General features: G+C 33.4%; 1 pseudogene; it reads right to left on the reverse strand.

Annotated features, from left to right (window-relative positions):
• Window positions 1-439: 439 nt before the first annotated feature.
• On the reverse strand, window positions 440-2,983 carry LOC123818713 (annotated as a pseudogene).
• Window positions 2,984-19,385: the final 16,402 nt, after the last annotated feature.

The following is a 19,385-nucleotide window of genomic DNA, read 5'->3' on the forward strand; positions in this document are numbered from 1 at the left end:
TACTCATTTGTATTTCCACATTATTTTGTTAACCATTTATAGAAATGATGGAAATTTTAATACCTAAAGTTCTCTAAAGAAGAGTTTTGGATTTGCATTCATTTTCTAGAAAGGAGATTTTTTAAAAAATATGTAGTTATGGAAGCAAATAATTTCCATCAATGACTGCATAAAGAGGAATCCACTTCACTTTTATGTATGTCAATGTGTAACCATAATGCTCTACTGTCCAAACTTAAATCACCCTAAACCATTAATTTTTCCTAACCTAAATGGAAATGTCTCTAAAGATATTTTCAAAGTATTCCATTCATTCATTCAACAACCCTTCAGCAAACAATTATTGATCTACTACAATACTATACTAGTTACTAGTCTTCCTATGAGGATGTATTGTATTTATTTATTTATTTCAGAAAGTAGGATTTATTGGTGGGTGTTAAGGTGGAAGCAGAGACCCATGAGTGCAAAGCCCCCATTTTTTCAGAGGACCACAGTTAGGGGTGTATTTGACCCACAGTCACCTTGGATGAGCTGCTTCTTGGCCACCATGTCTTCAAATTCATCCCCATTAAACTTAGTAAAGCCCCATTTCTCAGAGATGTGGATCTTCTGGTAGCCAGGGAGTTTGAACTTGGCTCTGCATATACCTCAATCATGTGCTCTTTGTTCTGAAGCGTGGTGCCAATAAACATGATGACTTGGCCAATGTGGCCCCTGGCTGCTGTGCCCTGGGGCTCTCCAAAGGCACCCTGCACACCTGCCAGGACCCTGTCAGCCCCTGCACTGGACAACATCTTGTTGATGTGGAGGATGTGGAAGGGGTGGGGACGTATCAGATGTGAAAGCTCTCTTTGCCACAGCTTTTCACCCTGTACTTGTTGGCACAAGAACAGGCAGCCTCCAGGGCTTCGGAGGAGAGCTGCTCATACTTATCTGACACCACGTGGCCACAGAGTGGGAACGGACCACTTTTGCCTTCTTCTGCAGGAGGTCAAAGATTAGGATCTTGACATCAGGGACACCTCGGTAGAAGCAAATGAGAGAGACAATGGATACAGCTTGTTCTTACTATATCAGTCAAAGGGCGAGGCAGTGGCCCATGGCAATTCCAAGGGCTTCTGGTATGCTGAAGGGAAAGACAAGGACACATAATTTTTTAAAAAATGGGTTTTCTTCATACATAGGGCCCTGAGATGTAATAAATGATACTCACCATCCCTAGCCATCAGAGAGATGCAAATTAAAACCATAGTGAGAAACTGCTTCACATCAGTCCAAATGGCCATCATAAACAAATTAACGAACAAGTGCTGGCAAGGTTGTAGAAAAAAGGGAACCCTAGTGCACTGTGGGTGAGAATGCAGACTGGTGTAGCCATTGTAGAAAACAGTGTGGAATTTCCTCAGAAAACTAAAAGTAGAACTGCCTTTTGACCCAGCAGTTCCACTGCTGAGACTTACCCTAAAAGTCTTGAAACACCAATTCAAAAGAACCTATGCACCCCAATGTTCATAGCAGCATGATTTATAAGAGCCAAGTGCTGGAAGCAGCCTAAGTGTCCATCACTAAATGAATGGATAAAAAAACTGTGGTACCTTTACTTGATGGAATACTATGCTGCAGAAAGAAAGAAGGAGCTCCTACCCTTTAGTTTGCAACAATATGGATGGAACTAGAGAGCATTATGCTAAGTGAAATAATCCAGGCAGTGAGGGACAAATACCATATGATCTTACCTATAAGTGGAACTCAATCAACAAAACAAACAAGCAAGCAAAATATAAACAGCAACATTGAAATAAAGAACAAACTGACAGTAACCAGAGGGGAATAAAGGGAGGGAAGGGAGAAGAGTCATTAAGGAACATGTATAAAGGACCCATGGACGAAGCCAAAGGGGGGAAAGAATGAGTGGGGAGGTGGGGGTTGGTGGGGTGGGAGAGGGTGTTGGGGGACTTTAGTTGAACAATGGTAACAAACAATGAAACAAACAAAACAAAAATGGTTGGTTCTTTGACAAAAAGGGGATAATTTCATTACTGAAGGGTAATACTCTACAAGAATTCCAGATGATTGATATGAATGGTCCAGTAGGATGAGGTTCCTTTTTGCAACTATAAAAATATTCTGCTATTCTCAAAACAAACAGAAATCAAAGGTGGAGCAGATTTCAGAGATATTATAAAGTTCTGTTTAAGGGTGTTAGCCTTGATTTTCCTGTGAGATATTTACGTAGATATTTTGAAGTGGAAATATAAATTCAGAGCTCAGGAAAAATTCTGGGATAGAGATGTAATGTTGACATTATCATATCAAGAAAAATTCAATCGTATATTCCAGAAAAAATTCATAGAGAATAACCACAGAGCCTTAAGAAACAGTGAATTAAACTATAGACAGAAATTTAAAAAAAATACAGTAAAGGAGAACAATAGGTCATGATTAGAAAGTGAAAGTAGAATGAGGAAATAGACATATCCCTTAAGTTCAATGAAGGTTAAGTGTATTTTTCCATTTTTTCAACATGGTTCTTGGAAAAAAAGGATATAATAAATATATACTAGATTAAAAATGCCTACTCTATATGGCAATGTGTTCACTACATTTTAGTAATATTGAACTTCTTTATTCTCTTTAAAAAAAATTTATTGTTGTTCAATTACAATTGTCTCCATTTTTCCCCCATGTCTCTCCACCACCCCAGCCATCCCCACCTCCCTCCCCTGATCCTACCTGCTTTGGTTTTGTCCATGTGTCCTTTGTAGATGTTCCTGAAAACCTTTCCCCCTTTTATCCCCATTATCCCTGCCCACTGCCCCTCTAGTCACTGTCAGTTTGTTCTTTATTTCACTGTCTCTGGTTATATTTTGCTTGCTTGTTTGTTATGTTGACTAGGTTCCACTTGTAGGTGAGATCATATGGATTTATTTTTTCTGAATTTTATCAAAAATGATAAATATTTACCTGGATTTTCTCTCATGGCATGACCTATGAATAAAATGCCACAGTCAAAACATATAAACAATTTTAAAATTGATACATATTTCCAGAAAAGATTTATAGAAGGAATTTTATCAATTTATATCTCCACTCTCTTTTAATGCACAGTAGTACTACATTGATTATTATCATTTTTGTTGTTAAGTTAGCTAAATTTTGAGGTAAGTCTACCCCTACTACTCCTGTTATAATTCAATTCCCTGGTCTTCTTATGTATTAATATCTTAAGCACTTTTTTTTTGAGAATGTTCTGATCATGTTCTTTAATTCAGAACATTTTTTTCTGTGAAGAAGATTAAGGAATGTGATAGAACTTTCAAATTAAAAAAATATTTAGCTAGATTTTAAGTTGAATAAATTATTAGAATTTTCTGTAGTAAACACTGGTATGGAAAACCAAAATCTCTTGCATGAAAATTATTTTAAACATCATGGAAATTTTAAAAGTCAGAGAAAGACAAATACCATATGATATCACTTGTAAGTGGAATCTAATGAACAAAATAAACTGATGAACAAAATGGGACCAGAGGCATGGATACACAGAAAAGAATGACAGATGTCAGAAGGTAGGGTGTGGGGAGCTGGAAGAAATTAGCACAAGAACATGTAGGCATATGTGCAGAGCTCACAGACACAGACAACAATGTGGTAAATCATGCTAGGGTGTGGGGTGGCTGGGTGGGAGTCGACAAATAAGTGGGAAAAAATGAGGGACTTCTGTAATAGTGTCAACAATAAAAAATAAATAAGTAAGTAAAAATAAAATAAAAGCCCCAGTATATTTTAATATTCTTATAATTATTAATGTAACACATTTTCTGTGAGAATATAATTAACACATTTCTTGGTATATATATTTAGAGTGATTCAATATGAATGCATTGTGATATAGCAATATCTTATTGTTTATCGCCCTTCTGAAATGTAAGTTACTAATGTAAACAGTACAATTTAAAATGTAACCAGAAAATTGAGCTGAAATTAAATCTACTGAATCATTTCTGCCTGTAAGATATAATAATGTTCAATGGCTTTAAAGTTTGCTTTAATTTCCTGCCACGCAGTATCACAGTCATGTTTTCTAAATATATTATGTGTAATTGTTTCTCCATGCCCCCGGTAATTTTACCATACTATACTGAACTTAATTCACTTAAAATGTATGTTCTATTTTATTAACTTTGGCTTTTTCATGAACATTTACTCTATCAATATTATTTATGCAGTTTTTGTTCTTTGAGTTTGAATACTCAACAAAGGGTAGTCACAGCTACTTTTATGTCACGTGTTTTCTGATATGTTACGTAGGTCCAAAAATCAAACCAAAAATACATCACATTTTTATTGATATTACCATTTGTCTCCTTTTTAATACTTTTTTTGTTTTGTTCTGATTTTGTGCCCAAATTCCACTCCAGGAAGGGGCTTACTCAATGAATCTAAATTCAAGTTATAGAAAATGTATTCTCCAGTTGCATCTATTTATTTGTTCTCCATGTTCACACTTGATTCCAGAAAAGCAAATTTAAGCAAAGAAAATCACTGGTATGACTTGAAAAAGGAGTATCCAGGCTGAAGCTTTCAATAATACAGTCTATAAATACATACATATGTATGCATATAGGTGTGTGTGTATGTGTATACATATGTGATTATGTAGATAAATAGGTAGGTTGATCAATAGATTTTATTTTAGATTTTATTTTACTTTAATCCTCACCTGAGGACATTTTCTCACTGTTTTTTTGTTTTGTTTTGTTTTGTTTTGTTTTTAGTGAGAAAGAGGTAGGGAGGAAAAGAGAGGAACACTGAAGTCAGAGAGAAACATCAATTGGTTGCCTTATGGTAGGCACTCTGATCAGAATTGAACCTGAAACCTGGGTATGTGCCCTGCCTGGGAAACCTGCAGCAGTTTGGTCTATGGGATGATGCTCCAGCCAACTGAGCCACGTCAGCCAGGGTGATAATATTCTCTTTTTTACTGGAAGTTTTCCCCTTGCAGTGACACCCACTCTCCTAAATCATGTTTGTCTCTGACCAATTTCTTTGTCATGTTTTACAAAAAGTATAGTCAAAATAGCCACTCAAAATTATAATTTAATGTTTAAATCTTTAATATGACTAAGCTAACATCTTTAACTCTTTATCTACTAATATCTGTTTGTAGTTATTCAGGTGAAGGAACTGGCAGTGTAGATTTTTCATGAAGGGTAGTACCTTCTTTATTTTTCTCACCACTGTGATGTTAGTGTACACTCAGTAATAAACAGTTATTTATTCAGTAAACAACATGAATTATTGTTTTCTGAATCAATGAGTTATAATGAGAAATTTAGCATCAAAAAAAGAGAGAAAGAAGATAGAATGCCTAATTCTCCAAGGCATCCCATATTTCTGTGTTCTTATATTCTTTCTTCTCCATCATTGTAGCCCCATCTCTAACTGTTACCAGATAACCAAGAAAGCAGTCAAGTGATATTTATAAGCATTGTGTTCAAGTCTTAAATTTATTTAGTTGAAAGAAATCACTACTCAGTCATTAATCTTTATTTTCAAGATGATTTTGAAAAATCTCATCCTAGTGCATGTCCATATCATTCTTATTGTGAACGTAATATATCCTCTAGGGACACTTGTATGCTGTCATAGACAACTTTGTTTTCTATAGAACTCTGACCTATTCCACATTTCATCCACAATTTTCACAGGGAACATTGTCTAACTCAGGCTGAAGTAATTCAACTGTCAACATTTTTTTTAGTGTTCCTTCCTCCATTACATTATTCTTCAACAGCACAATTCTTGATCGGTGTTTATTTATTTATGTAATTCTCATTATTGTTAGTTCAGAGCATTTATAAAAGAGCAGCTGTAGTATCTATATTGTATAAATAATTGATAGTGCTGTATGGGCACTATGAAACATTTTTGCATGCAGATAGAAGCACCTGGGGAAAAGAAGCTCTGGATCATATAGACTCATTTAGATATCTAACAAAGTGAACAAATGAAAGGGACATAAGAGACTATGGGAAGACTGGTCTTAACTAAGCTGGTTTAAAAACCAATAGTAGCTCTAATCACAGGTTGTGAATTTCTAAATGATACAATTGGAATCCCCTGAGTATACTCTGTTTTTATCAGATAAAAAATTATTCTAGCTAAAAAACATATTAGCACTAATTATTTCTGCATTTCAAAAAAATTGCTATTGCCTAATGTGTAATGGTGTGCATATGCAATAATTTACTTATCCAAATCCAAATTTTCTTTATTTTGAAGGCATTTGATCTTCTAGTATGTTTGTTTGATTTTGCTGTTATGTTCAATCTTAAAATAAACAATTTCATGTATGTATACTAGTGAACATAAGCTTTTTTCTATAATATATATCTAAGAATAAATTGCTGGGACATAAATTATATATATGTTCAATTTTACAGGATAGCATGTACAAGAATTATAGGGAACAGCATGGATGACTTATATAAATATAGTATTCTGTGAAGGAAAGTAAATTACAGAATAATACAACAGACTTTTAATAACAAGCTTTACAAAAAGCAAAACAGAGTTCTATATTATTTATAAATGCATTTATAAGTTTAAACTATTTTGGCTTGGGAACTATAAAAATGAAATTTTCAGTAGTGCTTACCTCTTTGGAGATGCAGAGAGATGAAATGGGGAAGATTTCATAGTAAAGGTATTGGCAAGGCTCCAGTTGTTAGAATAAATGGCTGGATTAAGGGTATTTATTTTAACAATGTTTATAGCAAATACATTATATGTATAAACATGTACTTTATTACATATTGAGTAAATTATGATTTATCTATTATTTTTCTGAAATAACATACAAATAATTTTATTCTACTGTTGGTAGACTGAGGACAATCAGGAAAACTTTATGGGTAGATATGTAAAATAATGTGCATAAATTATAAAACTTAAAGAGTTGTAAGGACCACAGGAGTATTTGATACTGATTCATAGACAGTATCTTGTCCACATTTTTGGAACAGTTTTCTCGCGTTCGGACCCAAACAAAACATAAAGTCTGTTTACAGTTGCTTTTCTGAGGATCCTCAAGAAGTAGAAGAGAATGCTCGAAAAGGAAAGATCTATAAAGCTCTCCTCTGGAAGACAGATTGCTCCAAACACCGAAAATACCATTGGATAAGACCAGGTAGAGGTCAGTTTATGAGATGAGGAGGCCAAAAACTAGGAATAGGAAAGGCAGATCAGGAGTTCACACAAAATCTCTAACGGAGTATACCAGCATTCACTTTTTGAAATAGAGATTTCTAAATACTAAAATGTGTTACATGGTATAATATCTGAAAGATACTTTTTTATCGCATTCAGAATTTGCTTTATTGTTCCATAACATTTAAATACTTCAATACTAAACAGAAAGTAGAGTTCCTTCAATTCTTGAGCTTTAAAAGATTAACTGACTACCAATTAATCTGGATTCCCTTGTCTGTATTTTGTACATTTAAGTATCTCCATCAAGTGATTATTTTTTAAGTTATTTATATAATAAAAATTTAACAAAAGAAAGTCAAAACTTTAATGAATGCCTTGGAGGTTTTTGTGTCTCTCTCTTTTATACACACACATTCCCGAGTGCTCTATTCCTCAGAAGGACGTAGTAATAGCAGGTTCCGCTCATAGGAAAGATAAAAACTCAGGCTTCAGGCCTGGAAATTGCCATATATCCTTTTAAGCTTTTTCTCTCAGTGTTTTTATTTCTATGGTGTGATGGGGAAAACAAAGAAAGAATTACTGCCAAAGTGTGGAACTCATAGAGTTTTTACAGTCCTCACTGTGTTGCCTGTTGTTTTAATATCTGTAAAATTACAAAATCTATCTATAGAAATATAAAAGTAGGAAAAATGGAACTAAATTTTTTCATATTGGGTGGAAAAAATGGTTCTGTTTTAAACAGACACTATACTAAGGGCTCTATGAAGATATATAAGAGAAAAGCAAGTGCTTAAAGATCTTAGATATTATTGGCAAGACTAGTGCTTGATTTCTTCATTTCCAGTTATTTGGACAATGAAAATGATTAAGTTTAGACTAGTTATCCTTTTTCCTTTTGTGCAGTTTTAGAGCATATCGAAACTGGAGAATGAATGCACTCTATTTACTTAATATTTCACTTGATCTCTTTTGCCAAATGTTTGGGCAAAAATTAAATCCCATTGTTAACTTATTAAATCAGATATTAGTATAAACCTGAGTTGAAAATAGTTAACTTCATTCCAACTGAATCTAGAATAACTACAGTTTGCAGAGGAAGGAAGGAGGGTAGAAAACAATCTTATTAGGAAAAAACATATATATATATACATATATGTATATATATTTTAATGTATTAAACCATCTTTCCCAGATATTTGATTTTGTGTTTCCACATAATTAAAGACTGAAAGATATATTAGTTCAATCTTTATTCTCAAAGATGATAATAGTAAACATTTCAAATTTAAGAAAACTTGCATGTTAAATGTTGTATAAAAGAACTTATTCTATAGAATAGTTAAAGTCAAGAAAATAAGACACTAAAGTTTCTATATTATTTCAAGATAATGGAATGTGATAATGTATTATATTGTCTTCAAACATAAGGTACCCCTGCTAAATCCACACTTTATTTACCTGTTTTGAAGTTTAATCTTTATTGTACTTTCTCATTACCATTTAGTCCCCTTTTATTTCCCTGCCTCCTGACAATCACCACACTGGTGTCCATGTCCATGAGTCTTTTTTCCTTTTTGCTAAAACCCTCCACCCCCTAACCTCTCCCACCACTCCCTGGCTAACTGTCATCTGTCGATGTTGCAAATAAAGGTAATTCCAATTTTCAATTAAAATGTTTAAAAGAGAATTGTGTTTACTTAGTACTAAAAATACTGGAAAAATGAACAGTGTTACGTAAGTGAAAATCCCAGAATTATTAAAGTAAAATGCAATACCTGATATACTTTATGTTTGAAATACTATAATATTTTAAGTAATAATGCTTCTTTAATTATATTAAGGCATGTTTTGCAATGATTGCAATGATTAAAATACTATGTTGAGAATCAGAGTCAGAAAAATAAAAAATTCTATTTTATAATGTTTTTATCACTAGCCAGTGAAAACTGCTGCTATATCTACTAGAATACTAGAATGATAATTTATTCAATGTAATAAATAATTATTAGGCAATTGAAATTAAGGTAAAAAGAAAAACATACTATTTTATTTTTTTAATAATCTAAAGAGCACCCAGGGTTTCAAAAATTCTAAGTTATGGATATATAAACTGTTCCTCTTCATTTCATTCTCTTAAACCCTGGAAGTTTGAATTTGCATGTCTCATCCATGAAGAGGTGGTGGTTTCTTTTCCAGGAGTGGACGTTTTCATAGTCCTTCACATTTATTGAAAGTTCTTATGAGTGTGCCACACTGCACTAGATGGCCCTAGATGATATTCAGTAAGGTAGATACAGTCCCTGCCTTCATGTTGCTTATATTCTGACATTAACATGCTATATTTTTTTGGACCATCAGATGCACCTAGGTTTTAGAGGAGGAAAATAGAGAAAAAATTTTGAAGCAAAAAATGTGCTAAAATATTTAATAACATAAATAACATAATATTTCACCAATGTAAATGTAAACAGAACTCAACAGCAGCATTAGAAAACCTTATTCCTCTCAAATTTGGCTGGGGGGCATGAAACTGTGTCTTATAATACAAATAATACGTTAGTTGGACAAATAAAATATAAATACTTGAAAAGTCAAGGTATATACTTATTGCAATATGGCTGTATCAAAAATCACAAAATCAAGTAACAATGAAACAAATATAAAGAATAATTGGGCTCTAGATTATATACGGATACTGTTTATGTATAACTATTGTTAATTTTTAACTTCTGAGGGCTTTAAATTATCTGTGAAAGGAGAAAGCTAATTTATTTTCACCAGAATTCTTCTCAACCATTAAAATAGTATGGCATGTTAAAAATTATTATTGTTTGTATTTTAATGTTTGTTTAATTGTGTAGTGATCTCTTTATAAAAATCAGTAATCACATTTTATCATGATAAACATAGTGATCATCAAAATAATAATAATTCATTCACAATATTTATCAAACACCAATATAAATACATATGCACGTACAAATTTTGTATAGGGTGATGATGGAGCTAATCATTTTTCTTGTTCTCTTGAAGGTTAGGATAGTAGGAAAAATGAACAATAAACAAATAAATACATATAGCTACATAATTAAAATTTAACAACATTGAGATGAGTGTATTTAATGGACTTCCAAGTTTCTAACTTTAATTTGTAAATTGTGCTACTATTTATTGAAGTCAGTATGAATAAGTTTTAGGAGAAATATGGTGATTGACACATTCTATTCATTTGGAAACAAGAGTGAGCAAACTGATTCTGACTGTATTTGCTACTGTAAAAAGGGCATTGATGGTAGTTTTGACAAGTCCATGATCACTGAGCACTGTAATATTTAGTGGAGTTTATGTGGTCTTTGCTCACCAAACATTCTACAATTATTTGCCATAAAAATTAAAAATTAGTGCTGGCTGGTGTGGCTCAGTGGATTGAGCACTGGCCTGAGAACCAAAGGGTTGCCAGTTTGATTCCCAGTCAGGGCAAATGCCTGGGTTGCAGGCCAGGTTCTCATTTGGGGGTGCATGAAAGAAAACCACACATTGATATTTCTCTCTCTCTCTTTCTCCCTCACTTCCTTTCTATCTAAAAATAAATAAAATATTTTTTAAAATTAAAAACTAATGTGATTAATAAAGGAAATAATTATCATATGTCATTAAATAATTGACACACCACATTCCATTATTTTAAAGTAATCATTGTCAAAAATATTTTTTTCATTTGATTTTCTAAGCCAAAAATAAAGAAAAGAACAAACCAAACCAAACCAAAACAAACCAAAAAAAAACAAAACGAACAAACCAAGCAAACATTGAATTCAGGGTTAGGCATATATTGGTAAACAAAATACATTGTTTTGTCTCTCAAAAAGCTCATAATTTAATTGCATACATTTGGAAAACATTCAAAATTACCTTAAAAAGGGTTTATTTGTATTCCTGTATTGAAACTGAGAACACAGGAACTTTCTTTAGCACTCATTAAAACACTTTATTAAAGCTTTGATAATCTAGCAGTAGAGTTTGGTTGTAAATAGCAAGGGAGTTATCAAAGGAGAGAAAGAATCCTAAACAACATTAAAGGTTAATTTAACATCAAAGATTAGTTTCAGATCAAAGAAATAATCAATAATGGTAATGAAGCAGTTAGCAACTCTCTTAAAGACAACTCTCAAGTAAAATCTTCAAGATAATAAATTGCAATAAATGCTAAATACAAAAAAACCCTGCTAAAATATTGTTGCATTAGAAAAGTTGTTTCTGGCAATACATTTCCCATTGCTAGTAAGTTTCCCAAATTTCTTTGTGTAAATCCTAAATGGATATGATGAAAATAAGCCCAGGGACGAATGTGTGACCTGAACGGAAAAAAAAAATCATGCACTGGCTTTTGTCCCTGCCACTTGGGGAAGAGAAGTAATGTAAAAAGGAAGTTGTATAAATGGATCAACACAGCACAAAAACAATGTCCAATCTCAGTAGTGAACAAAGAAGTGAAAACAAAATAAAATAATAAAATAACTGATTTTTTTTACATACCTAACTTTAAATGATAGACTGGATGGAGGGGCAGTAGGAGGTAGAGCCCAGGAGGAAGAAGCTCTGTCTGTCCCCCTAAGTCTAAAGGCCTTTCCTGTCTACCCCACCGAGTGCACCAGGGTAGTGGTTCATGTTCATCATACATTTTCCAGTGACTGAGCTCTGCTATAAAATTGTACCTGCTAGGCTTTATTCACAGTTAATCTGATGATCGTTGAGGGTTGATTGCAGTTTTGTTTTAATAATGATTTTTTTCCCATATTTACTTTGCATTCTCTATTTTATATGGGTGATCATCTCAACTCTGATTTTCATTATTAATGCTTTTTCAATTCCCTGATTTGTCCATCTTCACCTTCAATAGTTAGTTTAGTTAATACACTTTAGTTATAAAAACTTTGTAAACACCATGTCCTCATTCCCCATATATATTTAATTGGATTACCTTTATATTTCCTTTGCTCCCCATATGTACTTAGAGGATACTATCTGAAGCTGTTTATTACACTTCTTTTTTAAGGTTTTATTTGTTTGTTTGTTTGTTTGTTTGTTTATTTATATTTTAGAGAGAGGGGAAGGGAGGGAGAAAGAGAGAGAGAGAGAAACATTGATGTGAGACAGAAATATTGATCAGTTGCCTTTCCTACTTCCCTGGACCAGTGACTGAACCCACAACCTAGGCATGTGGCCTGACCAGGAATGGAACCAGCAACCTTTCTATTTACAGGATCACATCCAACCAACTGAGCCACACTAGCCACAGCAACGTTAGATATCTTAATAAATACATTTCTTAAGTTACTTTTTCGCAGGAAGTTTACTTGGGTAAACAAAGTCCTTGGCAAGTGTAGGAACCGAGATTATTTTTTTTTAATGAGCAAACCTAGATTTTGAAGGATGAGTAAGCGGATTAGAAGAGGAGACACAAAATGCAAGGAACTTTAAAAATAGTATTGCACAATGAAAGACTTGCCAACAGAATGAGAACATTCAACTCTTATTATTTTGATACATGGGAAATTAGTTGCTAAGTAAATGGTTGCGTGAAAATACAGTTAGTTGTCTCCAAATGTCAATTATCTTTTCAGTTCATAATTAGACTGTTTTTATTCAACATAGGGCTGCTCAGGAGAAAGACTATATTGCCCAGTGGCCTAGCAACAGAGAGGTCGATCTGATGAGGTGGGAATGGTAGGTGGAACTTTTATTAAACTCCTTGTCAAAGACAAATTATATCAAAGAAACTTAAACAGGCAAAGAAGATATTATTCAAGCAAAGTCTCTCCCCTATTGCATTAGGGGAGAGACATTGAACTCAACTCTTTAGGAATGAAAGTCAGGAGCCTGTTTAAACAATGGAGTGAGTAGTAGAAACGTTGTAGAGGACAGGACATTAGTGGGGGTAGGTCGATCATCCCAATGTGTCAATCATATTGGGTTATTCCTGAGTTTGCAAATGTTTGTCTCTGTGAATAGGCTACTCGTGTTTCCTAACTGGTGTTCATCTGAGTTACGGTAATACACTCCCTCAGAAACTGGGAGTCACTCTTTCTTGATGATTACATTTCAAACAGATGGTTCTAGGTCCTTGAGAAAGGCATTCCCGGATTGTAAATTTCTCTAGGCTGTGAGATTTATATATACTTAAGGGGACAGAGGGAGAATTTGCAATTACAAGTTTTCTAAAGGAAATGCTCTGACAAAAGAGAGGTTAGGGGCCTACAGTCAGGAATAAGCTCATCTAAATTTTAGTCAAATGGAGAGGAACATTAAGATAGTCTTGGTTATTCCTTAATAACAACCACAAATGTATTACAATCAAATGCTCTTTATTGTACTTCTTACTCATTCCTAAATCCATCCTAATAACTGGAATGTAAATTTGTTGGACTAAGAAAATAGGGGCTATACTTTATGGATAGCAGTGCAGGGAACTGAAGAGATTCCAGTCTGGGGAGACTTTGTGGAGGGGAGAATGCCATTTCAGCCCTGGACTGTACACCACCAGGTATTTTGAATATTTAAAGCATTTGGAAATTTTCATCTGTATGTTACTCTCAACTGAATATAATCCCAACTTTTACTCCTTGTTGGTTGAATTGCTATGAATCCACAAGGATTCCAAAATAGCAATCTGGTTTTCATCAACACATGAGTTCTCTTTATGTAAAAATTTCTACTTTTATTTGTTCTGTAGTCTCGTTTAGTATCTGTTATATATAAATATTTTACAGTCCCCTACTAAACTTAAAGCATGTCTGATACTTGGTACACCTTTCACAGGATAACATGGTAATTATCACGTATTTACTCTCAAGTAATATTTGAACAATTATCTCTTTTAATAACATTTTCATTTTAGAATTATGCAGACATTCTAATGTATGTTTTTGCATGTGTGTAGGACTCTGTAAGAGAGCATCCGTTTTTAGAATATGTGATTGCCTTTGCAATGTATTATTTTAAAATCTGAAACAAAAATATAGAGACTGGCACAAAAGAAAACATGATATCTATTGCTAATTGGTTTGATTATTGAGTGATTTGGAATAATATCAAAGTAAAGCCAAAAAATATACAAATTAATTTTTAAAACTTGAAACATTTTTGAAGTTGTTTAGCTTAGTTTTTCTGACCTCCTTTCTTCAAATAAAATTTTAGTCAATTCAGAATATAGACAGCCTCAAGTTTAAAAACAATGGCCTTTCAATCTCAGACAAATAGAAAATTTTCTCATTTTTATTGTAGGTATTTTACTGACAGCTTTGGAGCCAATATATAAATAATGTAAAAGCCCAGTGAATAAATGTGGTCCACAATAAATATTAAACAACAAGATAATAACAATAATACATTTTTTCACTGAAGACAGCTTTTACATTTTTGATTCATACAAACTACTAGCTGGAAAGCTTAATAGAGTATTGATTGCATATAAGGACTGTAAATAACAATAGAGAGGTCCTCACAAATAAAAAACATCACACAAGAGGTTCTAATTAAAACTGTAATTTATTATCATAAAAATAAGTGTTATTACTATAATTTATGATCACGATACCTGAATAACTAACTCTGTGATCAATAAGTATTGACTATTAGAACTGACTCTGTTGTAATTTTTTCAAGCATGCCAATCAAGACACTGTTATAAACACCAAAATTATCTTTCTTTGAGCAATGCATTCTGTTAGAAAAAATAAATATTGTATAAAAATGAAGCCAATTGGTTTTATGTGGAATTAAATTAAATTTAAATTGTGACATGTTTTATCATATCCAAGAATAATTTTATATATTCAAATACATTTAGAGAAGTAGAGTGGAAAAATTTGTTTGAAAAGTGGTATCTTAAAATTGAAACCACATTGTTTTATTTTTTTAGGTGTATCCAAATGTGTATAGGAGGTTTTTATTACATTTAATGTGGTGACATTGGTTAATATCATTGTATAGGTTTCCAGAATACATTTCTGTGCTGCATGGTCAGTATATTGCATTGTGCACCCAACCACCCTAAGTCAAATCATCTTTGTCACATTTTAAATATACTCTTGGTTAGTAATTAAAAAAAAAAGAACAACCACTTCCTATTATGAAATAATGATCAAAATTGAGACAACCACCTTTATCTTCAAACCTACTATGAAGTTTATCTGTTTGTAAACAAAAATACTGTTTTAATTATATTCATATCACTAATTTTATCACGAATAATATTTATTGAGTGTCCCAATGTGCTGAGCATGTTCTAATGTGCTTAGAACCCTGTGTCTATCCACTGTCTTAGAACTCGGGGCTGAGTAAAGAGCAGAGAATGGTTTAACAGGTGCTGCCTTCAACCTCTCACAGAGTAGATTTCAAATATCAGGGCCACTGTGTGAACTTTTATTACTGGAGGAGATAGGTCCTTCTGCAGTGTCGAAGGAAAAGAACTTCAGGGACACTCACGTAGGAGGACTTTTAAGAGACAGTGGTAAGATTTATCTCAGAGAGACAGAGAAAGGGCAGGCTATAGGGTAGCGGCTGTGTGAACCCAGAAAAGGAAGCTGCAAAGACAAAAGGAGGGTCTTCTCCAACTTCTCACTGCTCCCTTGGTTGCAAGTCTTGTGGGGATTCTTTAAAGGTAAAAAAGTATGTGCCCAGGAAAAAAAAGTCACAGGTGTTCTCCAAGGAAGGCATGCTGGGTTCTTCCGCTGGCTTTCATACATTTCTTTGGGCTTGGGAAAGAGCAGGCTTTCTTTCAAACCACCCAATCAGTCTTTTCCTGGCTGTCCCCCGGCTTGGGCTTGACTAACTGCCTACTCTAACATTTTGTTATTTAACTCTGATATGCCTCTGCCTCTTCTTCCTTAATATGAAAATAATAATAACTAATTTGCAAGATTATCCTAAGGGGTAAATAAGATGATCTGAAAAGTGCTGTAGTGAATCCCACAGTATAGACTCAACAGATGACAGCTTCCTATAATTAAATAGTAATTAAGTAATAATTATAAACCATTGTGAACATTAACAAATATGTTATCAGTGGTGGAGATTTCAAGTGATTAAAATGTTTGAACACCCACTCTGAATGGTTCTTGTTTCATTTTAATACAGAACATGAGCCACATTCCACATTCATGAGACATTTATATGTTGTGTTGTATGTGTTCACAAGTATTTCCTGAGGAGATGCCACATGATAGCACCCAGCACTGCCCCTGGGAACCCAGTGCAGGCAGCCTTGTCTGCCAGCAGCCTCACATTTGGGAGCACACCTCTGTTGCTGCCAGTGTCACTGCACTAGCTTGGCTGTGACCACTCTGATGTGACCACACAATAATTGTTCCACTCTTGATACATGACTTTTCTCAAACTCATGTTTTCAAAGGATTCCAACTACTGGGAGCCTTTGGATGCCAAAAGCTTTACGGCGGTTTGTGGCTTAATTGGAGAGACTATCACTTTGCATTTGGATTGTGTTCCATTTGAAAATGATCAAAATCTTACCACGTGTGCACCTAAGTTTTAGAATTATCAGTGAATTACTTCTAATTTACAATTATAACCCTCTTCTAATCCCCTGTTTATCTTATATGCCTGACTTCACAAATGGTATTTGTGATTCTTGTTTTTATCTTCTAATTTTGTCAGCTGTATGTACTTAATGGCGTTATTTCTTGAATACGTATTCTCAACGTGGCATCGAGTAAATAGTCCCATGGTCTCTGCTGACAAAATACACAAAGGCACCGTGGTATCCCACTTTAAGCAGTATTACCTATCACACCATTTGAATTTTGAGACAATGTATATATGTTTTGTTTGTAGTTTTCCAAGACTACTGCAGAGAACATTAGACCCACAATATGCTCAATTAGAATGCAAAATCTATGAAGATAGGAAGTTTGGTCTGTTTTGTTCCTTACTATATCTCTAGTGCCTAGAATAATGCCTGGTATTTGGAGAACACTAAAGAAAAATTTCACTAAGTGAGTGAATGAATGAATGAATGAATGAATGAGAAAAAAAGGGAAATAATTGAAGAAATACTGAAAACTCTGCCCTAATCTTAGAGGCTTAGAATATATATTAATATTTTAAAGGCTGTGAGGAATCTTAAATCAAATAAAACTGTTTACCTAAATTTGTATACTCAATTTTCTACAAAAACTTTTCAACACCTTTAAAAATCAATTGGAATATGTGTGTCAATGAATATTTTGAAAAGTCAAATTATGCATACAATTTATTTACATAAGGTAATCTAATTGAGTAAAATTAATTTAAAAAATACTGTTAACATCGTGTTATTGTCAGTTATAGTGTCACATTTCAAATAGTAATGTATTCTTACCCTGAAAAATCTGTGCTTTAAATGGATAAAATGATTTGCTTTCTCTGATTACTTTCCTGTCATCCTCACTTTAAACTACACGAAAGTCTGAATTTACTTATTTCTGACTCCAATTTAACTTATCCAGAATTAATTGCTTGGTTGTTTCCTTTTCAAGGAATGTTTTCTGTTTCCGCAAAGAGACCTATTAATGTTTGTTTAATATTCACTTTGCTAAAGGCTTCTCTGCTTAGTAACCTCAGAAGAGCTAGTTGCAGGCACATCACACTTCTGAAACATCATTTAAAGAGCAGGTCCTGGTCCTGCCTAATGTAGCTCAGTGGATTGAGCACCAGCCTGTGAACCAAAGGGTCACAAGTTCCATTCCCAGTCAGGTCACATGTGTGAGTTGCAGGCCAGGTCAGGTGCCCAGTGGGGGGGGCATATGAGAGGCAACCACACACTGATGCGTCTCTCCATCTCTTTCTCCCTCCCTTCCCCTCTGTCTAAAATAAATAAATAAAATCTTTCAAAATTTTAAAAAAAGCAGGTCTTGGCTCTTAGTTCCCTTGCTGTTCCTTTCCTGATTTCTGTGAACTGACCTGGAAATGTTACACTCAAATTGACATTGACTAACTACTTTGTTAGGCTTGATAATGAACTGCAAAAGTGAGGCATGATCTCTAATTCAACTGTTTCCACCCAGCAAAAAAGAAAATTCAGTGATCTAACAGAGACAGAACATCAAACACTCAGAAAAACCAATTCACTTAAAAAAGTCATACTATGGTCTTTGTCAAGCAAATAAATCTTCATTGTATTCTGAGAAAATACAATATTGTACAATACTCTGCAAATACTTCCGTAGAGATTGATACACTGACAAATTAAGCAAATAATGTTTCTTTTTATACTTTATGTCTTTGTTTTCCTTTCATTTGGTTTCTTATTAAAATCTGTAATGAGAGTAATGAGCACAGCAAGAGGTAAATGATTTACTTCAATAATTAAACAAAGATTTCAAAGTCAATCAAAACTTACTTTTAAATTAATAATATTTTTCACAATAATTTATCAAGAATTTCCTCATATGTCTAAAGTTCAAGTGCATTGATTATGTGGACTAACATAATTAGGATACTTACAAGAATTAAGTCTTGAAAATGAACAGATTTCTTCAAGCCTTGCTTTTCTTTTCTTTTTCTTTTTTTAAAGATTTTATTTATTTATTTTTTAGAGAGGGAAGGGAGGGAGAAAGAGAGAGAGAGAGAGAGACATCAATGTGCAGTTGCTGGGGGCCGTAGCTTGCAACTCAGGCATGTGCCCTGACTGGGAATCGAACCTGCGACACTTTGGTTCACAGCCCATGCTCAATCCACTGAGCTACGCCAGCCAGAGCTTCAAGCCTTGCTTTTCACAGAGAAATGGGAACATTAAAATCTTTAGTGGCTGAATGGATTATGCTAATTAACTTCTGTGGATTGATTTCTTTAAAAAATGCAATGATGTAATTTTTATTGTATAGTTTATGGTTTATATATTTTTTCATAACTGGGTTTTTGAATTATATTAATAGCACAATGTAATGAATTAATAACATCTACCAATTTACTTGTCTTTATTTTTAAATCATATTTTCATTGATTTTCTTAAACATTATTTCTACAATATATAATAATGTGGGATGCTAGCTAAAAGAGAGTTATACTAATATAAAATACATAATGTACAATCTAACCAATTATTCTACATTTATTTTTGCCTCTTAGTATAGAAGTCAATTTATAATAATGTCATTAAAATGATTCAC

This window comes from Phyllostomus hastatus, unplaced genomic scaffold, assembly GCF_019186645.2.
Source record: "Phyllostomus hastatus isolate PE091 unplaced genomic scaffold, TTU_PhHast_1.1 phas_contig_29, whole genome shotgun sequence".
NCBI classification, from domain to species: Eukaryota; Metazoa; Chordata; class Mammalia; order Chiroptera; family Phyllostomidae; genus Phyllostomus; species Phyllostomus hastatus.